Source organism: Solanum verrucosum, unplaced genomic scaffold (genome assembly GCF_900185275.1).
Source record: "Solanum verrucosum unplaced genomic scaffold, falcon-dt-bn FXZP01000221.1, whole genome shotgun sequence".
NCBI lineage: Eukaryota > Viridiplantae > Streptophyta > Magnoliopsida > Solanales > Solanaceae > Solanum > Solanum verrucosum.
Window position 1 is genome coordinate 1,031,695 of NW_026020400.1, and position 11,705 is coordinate 1,043,399.

Sequence of the window (11,705 nt, forward strand, 5' to 3'; positions counted from 1 at the left end):
AGGTAGAAATCCCTAATTGTTAGGGTTTTCTTCAATTACCATGGGTTCCTTTCAAACTTCATTTTAATGATTGAATTGAGTTATATTAATCATGAATTGATGAATTCTTATGATTTTTATGAAGTTCCCCCATGAACCCATGTAATTCTCATATTTCTTAATTGTGATGATATGATGTGGGTCTTTGATGATGAAAGAGGAATTTTATGAACTTATGCATGAAGTGATGGAATCATATGAGTTATAATGAAATCCATGTCTAATGCTTCAATTCTATATGTGATGATTGAAAATAGGCTTTGAACCTTGAAAGGTCAAAGTATGAGATTATGCATGTCTTTATGAAATCTATGAAAATGCTTCAAGGATGCTTTGAGAGTAAAGTATCAATGATTATGATGATGATGTTGCGTTGTGAAAGGTCATTCTCACTAAAACACATACTAGCATGATGTGAAAGGTTTTCTCACATAGTAAGGATTCTTAGGTTGAAAGGTTTTCTCACCTAATTGAATCAAAGATTAAAAGTGATCATGGATGGTGAAAGGTTTTCTCACGCATGGTCTAAGGAGCTATCCTAATGAAACTAACTTGAATCAGTAGGCCAAGGGCACATTTTCATGAGTGATAAAGTCAAGTAAGAAATGATTATTCCATGGGAATTTATGCTTAGCACCGAGTGGATATTGAATATGAGATGGAAGCTCTCTCGTATGTAGAGGTCGGGTTTCCAAAGTAATATCATGAGATGGAAGCTCTCTCGTATGTAAAGGTCGGGTTTCTAGTAGCAATCTTTTTATCCCATAACTATGTACCCACATAGGTTGATTAGCTAGTGGATCCACTTAAGCTAGATGTTCTAGGTTCTACCTTAGGCAAGTAGAACCGCCCTTTTCGGTGTGGGAGACACCGGGGATCATGTTATTGCTCACATGGTCTTTTGTCGGTTAAGGCTATTTCCCATGACAAGATTAATAATGAACTAAGGCATGCTTGAAGAAGTATCCCGTAAGTGTTCAAAGGTTTTAAGGATGATGTTATGACTTATGTTTTCCAACTCTCTCATATGATGTTTTAGCTTGATAAATTGCATGTCACGAAATGAAATGTCCCTTTTAGCAAGATTTAAATGTTTTTATTCATGCCTATCATACTTAGTATATTTTTTGTACTAACACATACTCTTGCCTACAATTTTTCCCAAATGTAGGGTCCGACAGTCAGGGTCAACAGTTTTGTGGCTAGATCTTGGATTTGATTATTTCCTGAGCTTGGTGAGTCCTTATGGTTCGAGGACGGATTTCCTATGTTTATTTTATTTCATGTATTTCCACTTTTGAAGATGATGTATGGGCTAGGCTCAATTTAATTTGATTGTAATAGATGACTATGATGAGGCAAAGTGTCTAGACTTCCACTTTTCTTTATAAAAACTTTTTAGATGACAAATGTGGTTCTACTCTTATTGTTCAATTTCTTATGTTATGGGGACTAAGTGGCTTTTATGGAATCCTTCGGGGTTCTATATGCCATGTTACATCTAGGGGGTACCCCTTGGTCGTGACACTTTTCTCTAATGGGGAAGAAACGAAGTGGTTGGCCAAACTACCAAGGGACTCTATTAATTCTTGGGAGGAGCTCATAAAGGTTTTCTATGAAAGGTTCTTTCCTCCCTCGAAGATGGTAAAGTTGTGGGATAGCATTCTAAAATTTAAGTAGATTGATGGTGAACCCATTCATGCAATGTAGTTGAGGTTTCAAAATCTACTCCTCCAATGTCCTACTCATGGGTTGCCGGATAACATGTTCTTGCAATATTTATATCGAAGTCATGACACCGTTAACAAGGGTATTGTCGATTAACTTATTAGGGGTGAAATTATGAGACAACCATTTGTCATGGCATCGACTTTGCTGTATGAGATAACCAAGATTAATCGAGCATGGCACACAAGGGAGGATCAAGTGTCTCCTTTCAATGTTGGGTTGACTAAAGAACAAATGGAAACGAACCAAGAGCGTGATGAAAACATGGCCAAGATGATGACCTAAATGGACTTGTTGACAAAACATGTCATCGGAGGTGGTTATAAGGCCATGAATGTGGTTGGTGCTAATAGTGGGATAAGCCTAGATGATGCAAAATTTGAAACTATGTATAATGAAGAGGTACAATTCTTGTCGAACCTAGTGGGGGATTCTTGTCCAATCTATCCAAGGCCGAGCGGGAATCAAGATTGGAACAAAAGATATTGATGGTGGTTGGAGAGATAGAGAATGAGATTAGAGTGATAGGAGTGCAAATTAGAAATAAAGGGATGGTGATAGAGATAGTTATGTGCCTCCTCATGACCATACAAAACCTAAGGAACCAAATGTCGATCCCGAAAGCTCTCGGATAGAAGATATGCTTGGCCGAATCCTAAACAAGGTGGAAGGATCGGACAAACTGCTCAAGTATATGAAGGTTGATTTCTCCTCTATGAATAAAATGGTGACCTCTCATTCGGTTTCTATAAAACAACTTGAGACCCTAATTGGTCAAATTTTGGCTCACTTGAATCCGAGACAAAAAGGGGGTCTTCCTAGTGATACCATGGCTAATCTGAAGAATGATAATGTGCAATGCATGGCCATCGTGAACCAGAGTGGTAAAGTTGTGGAAAATGATGTGCCAAATGATAATAATGCAAGTTCAAGCAAAGTGAAAGCCATTGCTTTTTAAAGTGATGCACTTGCCGTAGAGTGTAACAATGAGAATTCCAATGAGGTTAATGATGCACCAAAAAGTGTTGTCTGGTGATGCTAAAAAGTCAAATGTGGGGGTTGTACCTCCTTCGGTACATATAAAGCCTCTGCCCAAATTGACTCCACCATTCCTGCAAAAAATTGAAGAAGAAGGATGAAGATATGAAGTTCCAAAAATTTCATTATGTCTTCAAAACTCTTTCCATTAATCTTGCTTCGGTGGAGGCATTGTTAGAAATGTCGGGCTATGCATAGTTTATGAAAGAATAGGTAAATCACAAAGTAAAGAAGTATGCACTTTGAGATAATTGAGGTATCTCATACTTGTAGTGCCATTATGTCGAGCAACATGGTTGTCAAGAAGGATACCCGGGGGAATTAATTATCCCTCACTATAGGGATGTTCCAATTCGCTAAAGAATTGTGTGATTTGGGGGCGAGTATAAACTTGATTCTGTATGCCATTTTTAAGAAACTTGGGCTAGGTGATCCTAGGCCTACAACTATGTGTCTTCTTATGGACGACCGTTCTATCAAGCGCCCTATTGGAATTCTTTATGATATTTTGGTGAAGGTAGACAAATTTATATTTTTGCTGATTTTGTGATCCTCGATTGTGAAATTGATGCCCAGGTCCCTATTATTCTTGCTAGGCCATTCTTGGCTACCAGAAAGCTCTTGTTGATGTTGAAACTAGTGAACTAAAATTTCGGATAAATGGTGAAGAAGTTACATTCAATAATTGTAAATCGATAAAGCAACCAAGTGACCTCCATGTGATATCAGTTATGGACGTGATTGATGAAACAGTTGCTAGTGTGAGTAAAGTTTCTTGTGTTGGTTAATCTTTGGTTGTCGTCCTTTTGAATTATGATGGGGAGGAAATTCAAGATTATGATGAGGTAGTGGTTGCTCTATCAGGTTTAGGTTCTTATTCTAAGAGCCCTTTGAAACTTGATATCAGTTTTAAGAATAGGGAAAGTCCTCCCGCAAAGTAATCTATTGAAGCACCACCAAAGCTCAAATTGAAGGTGCTACCACCTCACCTTCGTTATGTGTTCTTGGGAACCAATAATACATTGCCCGTTTATTGCTGCAGATTTGCTTGAATGGCAAGCGCAAGCACTTTTTAGTGTATTGGAAAGATTTATGAAAGCTATTGGGTGGATGACTGTCGATACTGTGGGAATTCCTCCGGTGTTTTTATTCGCAAGATTCAATTGGCTAGTGATTGTAAGAAAAGTATTGATCATAAAAGGAGGTTGAATCCTTCAATAGAAGAAGTGGTCAAGAAAGAGATTATTAAGTGGCTTGGTGCAGGAGTTATCTACCCTATTGCGGATAGAAGGTGGGTTACTCCCGTTTTTGTGTTCCAAAGAAATGTGGTATGACTGTGGTCCCTAATGAAAAAGGGGAGCTTTTGCCAATGTGACCGGTTATCGGTGTATGGATCGAGAAGGATCATTTCCTGATGCCCTTTATGGATCAAATGCTTGATTAACTTGCAGGGTGTAGATGGTATTGCTTCTTTGATGGTTACTCCGGTTATAATCAAATCTACATTGCACCGGAAGATCAAGAAAATAAATCCTTCACATGTCCCTATGGGACATTTGCTTTCAAAAGAATTCCCTTCATATTGTATAATGCATCAGTGACATTTTAACAGTGTATGCTATCTATTTTTTTCGATATGGTAGAGGATTCGATGGAGGTATTCATGGATGACTTTTTGGTTGTGGGTGATATATTTGAAGTGTCCTCTAAGCACTTGGTAGAGTCTTGCAAAGATGTGTCGAAATGAACCTTGTTCTCAATTAGGAGAAATGTCATTTCATGGTCAAGGAAGGTATTGTATTAGGGGCACAAAATTTCAGGACAAGGCATACAAGTTGATCAAGCTAAAGTGAAGTTATCGCCAAGTTGCCTCCTCCTATCACGGTTAAAGGTGTTAGAAGTTTCTCGTATCATGCAGGTTTCTACCGAAGGTTCATAAAAGATTTCTCTAAGGTGGTGCATCCTCTTTGCAAGCTACTTGAAAAGGAAAGCGTCTTCGAGTTTGATGAAGATTTTGTCAAGGCATTTTTGTGTTTAAAAGAAAAGTTCATTTTGGCTCCTATCATTGTTGCTCCAGATTGAAGCATTCTGTTTGAGCTAATGTGTGATGCGAGCGGTGTAGCTTTGGGGGTTGTGCTTGGCCAACACAAGGGAAATTTGTTTCACCCGGTCTACTATGCAAGCAAGACCTAGAATGTAGCTCAAAAGAACTACACTGTCACTGAGCAAGAATTGTTAGTCGTGTTGTACGCTTTTGAGAAGTTCAGAGCTTATTTGTTTTGCGCTTCACACTCATGAACAAGACTCTACTTAACGTGGCTTATGAGACATCCTAAGACCTTTCTAAACCTTGTGACCTGATTACCAAGTTTTTCACAACCCAAGGTACCCCCCCCTAGGCGTAACATGGTGTATAGGACCCCGAGAGGCCCCATACAAGCCACTTAGCATTCATAACATAAGAAATAGAACAAAAGAGATAAAGAACAACATTTCAAGTCCAATAGTTTTATAAAAGTAAAGCGGAAGTCTATACACTTGTCTTATTAGCCATCTAGTACATAAGAATAAAATTTGGGCCTACCCCATGCATCATGTTCAAAACTTAAAGTAAAGAAGAAAACTGAGAACAATGAAAATCCGGTCCTCGAAGCATGAGGACTCGCCAAAGCTCAAAATCTCTCAAATCAACCTCTAGCCACGAAACGAAGGACCTTGACTGTTTGACCCTACATTTAGGGAAATGCAAGAGTATGCGTTAGTAAACAATATGTACCAAGTATGATAGTCATGCATATAAACATTTAAATCATGCTAAATAGGACATTTTCATGAGAATGCAATGATCAAGCTAAAACATGAAACTTGAGAGTTAGGAAACATAAGTCATAAAACATGATCAATGCAAGTGAACATCATCTTCAAACATACTTACGATACTTCTTGAAGTAACCTTGGTTCATCATAACTCTACTTGTTTGTGGGAAGTAGCCTTAACCGACATATAAGACCATGTGAGCTATCAACATGGAATTCGGTGTCTTCCACACCAAAAAGAGTTGTCCTACTTGCCAAGGTATGGACCATGAACTTCTAGCTGTTGTGGATCCACTAGCTAATGTCTATCTAGACATCCTATGATGGCACATAGTTTATAGGACATGGTTAATCACCACTTGTCCACTCTGTACTAACCTTAACTTCCACGGAATAGTTCTTAATCCAATTCATCTTAGCTCTTAAAGGAACATGGGTAATCACCTCTTGTCCTTACATCATATTGTTTACATCCCTACTTTATTCAAATAAGGCGAAACGTCGTGGTAGCTCAAAAAGTAATCAAATAATTCAATTTTAAAATAATTTCAAGAAAAGAGAATTTTAAAGGAGTCGCCATCTAATTTAGGAAAAAACTAGGAAACCAATTAATTAACTAAAAGAAAGTCTACAAAACCAATAGATTCTAGGTAAGGGGTTCAAGTTATTCCAAAGGGAAGGTGTTAGGTATCCTTTGAAATCCATAACTGTGAGTCCTGACTGAATTCATTTTTTAAAAATTGAGGAGGAGATAAAATAATATACAAGTAAAACAAACATGCGATATACAGAAGTAATAAAATAAAATAATGATATGAGAAACGACCTAAGATTTGCCTAACGTCAATAATGTACACAATAAAACATATAATTCAAACTTCATTCAAATAGCTCCAACGGGAAGCAACTCCGGGTACCTGTAAAGACATTTAGTAAAAGTGTTAGTAATAAATAAAGATAAAAATAAATAATCAAATAATAACTTAAAATAAAAACCCATCTTATTTACATGGGAGACCTTTAAAATCAACAATAATTTCTTTATTGGCCAATTTTAACAAATAAAATATATGAACTTAAACTAAATTCCCATCTTTAACAATGTGGAGGCCTCCAAAATCGACATAGAGATTTTTTCACTGGCCAATTTTAATTATCAATTCAAATATAAGAAAAAGAATAAATATTACAACATAATATTCTAAATCAGTAAACAATAAACCAATACAAAATAATAACCAACTAAAATCAATCAAAAGAAATTTAGAATAACGATTAAATCATTTCAAAATGCAAATAATTGCAATATCCAATAAAATACACAGTATCAAACCAACAGAAAAGACAAAACAAGTAAAATATTAAAGAATAACAAAGCAACATTAATCAAACTAACACAAAATGACACAAGGCAAATGAAAAATTAAACAACTAACACCAACTATAACGTTACCAACAAACCCATATCAATAACACACAGAACACAAAGTTACTGGAACAAACAAAATTACTTAAATTAAATAAAAAGCATGTCAAACCAAGTTAATGAAAAATAAAAATCATGAGCACGGTTAGTATCTATTCAAATTAATTAATGAGGAAGAAGTATTTAAAAATGCAATAGAAAAAGCATAAACACAATTCCCAAAAAACTATATTACTAACAAAAAATAAACAGAAAATTAAAACATCAATAAATAACTAAAAATAAAATAAATGTTATAAAATATTATAGTGTGAATGTCCACTACACCGAAAAGTTACTATCACTCATTATCTCCATTACATTCCTCTATTATAAAGATAACCATAACATCCACCTTCATAATTATCATTTTTGTATCATTTCACTTCCATAATCTCCCCCATTATATTCATGTTAATTTCATGTTTATAACTAACCTTTTGTATGCCCCTATGTTACACTATAAATAGAGGCATAAGGGTTCATATTGTATACACTTGAAGATTTGGTGAATACTTGAAAGAAATAAAGTTATATTATATTGTTCCTCTTGTCTTATATTCTTCTTATCTTAATCTTTATATTTTTCTTTTGTTCTTCAGTTTACAACACGTTATCAGCACGAATGTTCTACCATTGCAGGATTGAAGCAAAGTAGATAAAAAGAAGGTAAAAATAATTGTGTTTATTTTTCTCTTGGGAATAAGCTGAGGTAAATTACTATAAAATCTATTTAATATTTTGCTTGTGATTATGCATCATTTGTTTTCTAACCATGTCAAAATCATATGAGTCTAGCAAGTGCTTTTACTTTGAGCAAACTTTTAATTTGATCACTTACATATATAAAAAGTAAATATAGTTCTGTAAATGAATAATTTGTAAATACATTGTTATTTTTTATCTTGTTTTATTAAAATGTAGATCATGTTCTACATATTTTTATTAATTCTTGTAGAGGCAAGTTTATAAATTATATATCATAATTAAAAAAGTTTATGCCCACCGTAATTGATAATATTTTAAAAAGGGCGAGCCCTAGTATATTGTGGCCTATTATACTATTGGTTGAGGGGTGAGACAATGGATTGAAGTTTTACTTTACTAAAAGGATAAGACATCGAGTTATAAGTCTCGGTGCACCATGATGATAAGAAGTTGGGTTCAAGTCCCATCGATTTATGGCCAAAGACGTTTTTATAAGGGTAAGACGTTGAATGTTAAGTCCTAGTGCACCATAGTGATAATATGATGACGACTAAGGCAAAATAATGAACTTTTGGTGAAAAGACATGAAATTCGCCAAATTAATTTGCTCCATTCTCTTATGTGAATGTGGTAGCAGTGTATAATATGTTTGAAAGATGACAAGTGATTTAATGTATGGATATGGGTGTGGTAAAATGTTAATGGTCATCATTGTAGTAATTAAAAGGAACAACGGTATGGGTTCTTAAAATGATCCTTCAAAATGTGAATGTAATTTTTCTCATCAAAGTGGTATGAAAGGTTATTGGGCACATTGTTGTTGGTGCAAGCCAATTTGAAAAGTTTTGAAAATCCTACATCAAAATAAAGGAATACAAAGTGGTAGTACATTTAGTACATTTGACCTTTTAAAATGATGTTGAGGTGAGTCACATAAATTTGATAATGTCAAAACATGACAATGAGTTTCTAATAAAAACTTATGGTGCATGTACAAATGGTTAAATGTGACTTGTATTTGTATGGATAAGGACATGTTCATGTATGGTTGGATAAATGACACATCTCACCTCTACGTGACATTTGAGAGATTAAAAAAATATTTTGACATAGATGGTTATTTTAGTCATATACTTTGAGTACTACACAAATATTGTGGTATGCTTTATTATGAACTATTGGAGGACCAAAGAAAGAAATAATTATTTTCTATAAAGGTTGTTGTCATGACCAAAACAAATATTATTGTGTGGCAACACAAATTTGAAATTGGTTATCAAGAAATAAGTCTTGCATGTAATAATTTTAACCACGACAATAATAATAATAAATTTTCCTTGAAGGAGATGGTCACCATAAGAATGGTGTTGCGAAATTTGTGGCAGTACACAAAATTAATTAAGAGTTTCGGGAGGACTAATTTGTTACTATCCAGAAAATGAAATAGTTCATAATATTGAGGTTGTAGGAAGTCTCAAAAGAAACTTTTTATGTTTTGGAGGAATTGAAAAGAAAAATTATTATATAGAGGCTGTAAATTATTGAAAAATTAAATCTCTTCAAATTACTACAATCAAAGCGGGTTATGAGTATTTACATAAAAGGTTACCCGTCTTTCTCTTATTTGTTGTATAAAAATATGAGCATGATGAAGAAATCACATGCAAAAGTAAACTAGAAGTTTACTAAAATAAATATCAGTTGGCATAACCGGTTGACCATTCTGGTTCAGATGTGATACAAAATAAATTGAGATTTCACGTGACTATATGTTTGAAGAAATAAAAGATTCTTCAAAAATTCTCTTGTGTTGCTTGTTCTCATGATAAAATGATCATTGTATCAGCTAAGGTTGGGATTGTATCCCCTGAAATTATTTAGAACATATAAAAAGGTGAATATGGGTCCGTTCACCTGCCACGTGGACTGCTTAATATTATGATTTAATAGATGCATCTATGGTATGGTCACATGTGCATTTGTATCAAATTACAAATTGGTTTTTGTAAGGTTGTTTGCTCAAATTGTTAAGAGCACAATTCCAAACTATAAAATTATGTTGATAATACTGGGTGGTTTAGCAGAAATTGTTTGCCTCCAATTATAGCTAGACTACTGTTTATGAGAACAAATCTCTCAAATCAAGCCAACAAGGTTCTCCCATCACAATTGGTTAAAGGTCAGGAACCAAATAATTTCCATCTAAAAATTTGATGTGTGCACATATGATTTTATTGCTCCACCATGCATAAAGATGGATCCCTAAATGAGGTTGGGGGTAAATGATATATTTTCTAACATTAGGGAATATGTTTAGCATCTGAAAATTATGTGTGGGGTGAATTATCTAGATCCTCATTAAAAAAATTGTGAACTTGAAGTTCAAGAGATAATTCATTTGAAAAATGTTGCAAATAATTTGTCAGATATACTTACTGACCCCATATTTTAATTAAGCTATAAATGCTCCAATAAATAGTCCTTGAAGGACAGAGTTTATGGTACGCGAGAAGCGTGATAGACCAATCGATTCCAAACGTAAAACTCCTTGAGGAAGGAGAGGATCAAATTATCAAAATGGTCATGATAATGAGGTATGTGCTTTGAAAGAGCACTATGACATAACACTTCATAAAACCTTGACAAAGGTTCAGGTACTTGAAAATGATGAAAAATGAAGAGATCTTGATAAGTTATGTCGTATTGGAATCGAATCAAAATGACCGTCGATGGTATCTTTGATATGAAGTAGCACTCAATGCTATAAATGATTACGAGGATCTTAAATTTAAATCTGTCATATAGTATGGATAGATGAATGCTTAGCTAAATAAAATGCACTATTCAAGTATATTTTGTTTCACTTAGAAAAGTGATGTTTTTGAACTTATAGTTCATAGATCAAAATATATGTTAATGGGGTACAAATGAATCATTGTACGAAAGTATAACCGTAAGATATAAAGTGGTTTGTGCCTCGGGGCATAAAGGATTTTCGCAAAAATCCTGACATTATTAAATGGAGACATATTCTCCAGTGGTGGATGCAATCGAGGAAATACTTGAATATGTATAATGAATGCAATGATACTTGTTTCACTCTGGCAATAGATGAAATACTTGAATATGTATAATAAATTATTATTATGTCTAACTAGACTATGAATGTTATATGAAAATCCTTGAAGGATTTAAAAGGTCTTAAATCAATTCCATTGGGTACCCAAGGGTTTTAAGACTGCTTAAATAGAGAAAGATTCTTTTTTATCTCATGAAAATGATTTAAAATGTCATGTATTAGTGCAATTGGTGCACTTACAGACTACTGGTTATGCAAATGCTAGAAGATTATTTGATATAAATAACGAAAGTTATGTGAAAGGATTGTCATATTATCATTCAAGTTATGACAAGAAACTAACAAAGCAAGTGACTCAACACATAGAAGATGTGAGATTTTCTTTGAAAAGAAAAGATGAGCTTCAATAAAATTGAAATAATCAATCTCCTAGTCGAAAATGATTTGATTATGTAGATGCAGAATATTTATTTGATCCGCATAAAGCTCGATCGCAAATGAACTATTTATTTACATATGGAGGCACAACAATATCTTGGTGTTCAAAGAATCAAACATTAGTGACCACTTCTTCAAATCATGCATAAATAATATTGATCTATGAAGTAAGTCGGGAAGGTTTTTGGTTGGAATAATGATCTATCATAGTTAGAAAATATGTGATTTTCCTTTGGAAAAGGATATTTTAGCCACCATATACGAAAATAATATATAGCTCAATTGAAGGGAGGATACAATCAAAGGAGATCAGATAAAACATATTTCACCAAAAAAAAATTCACACGTGATCTTCAACACAATGGTGAGATATACGTTCAAAGCCCCGTTCAA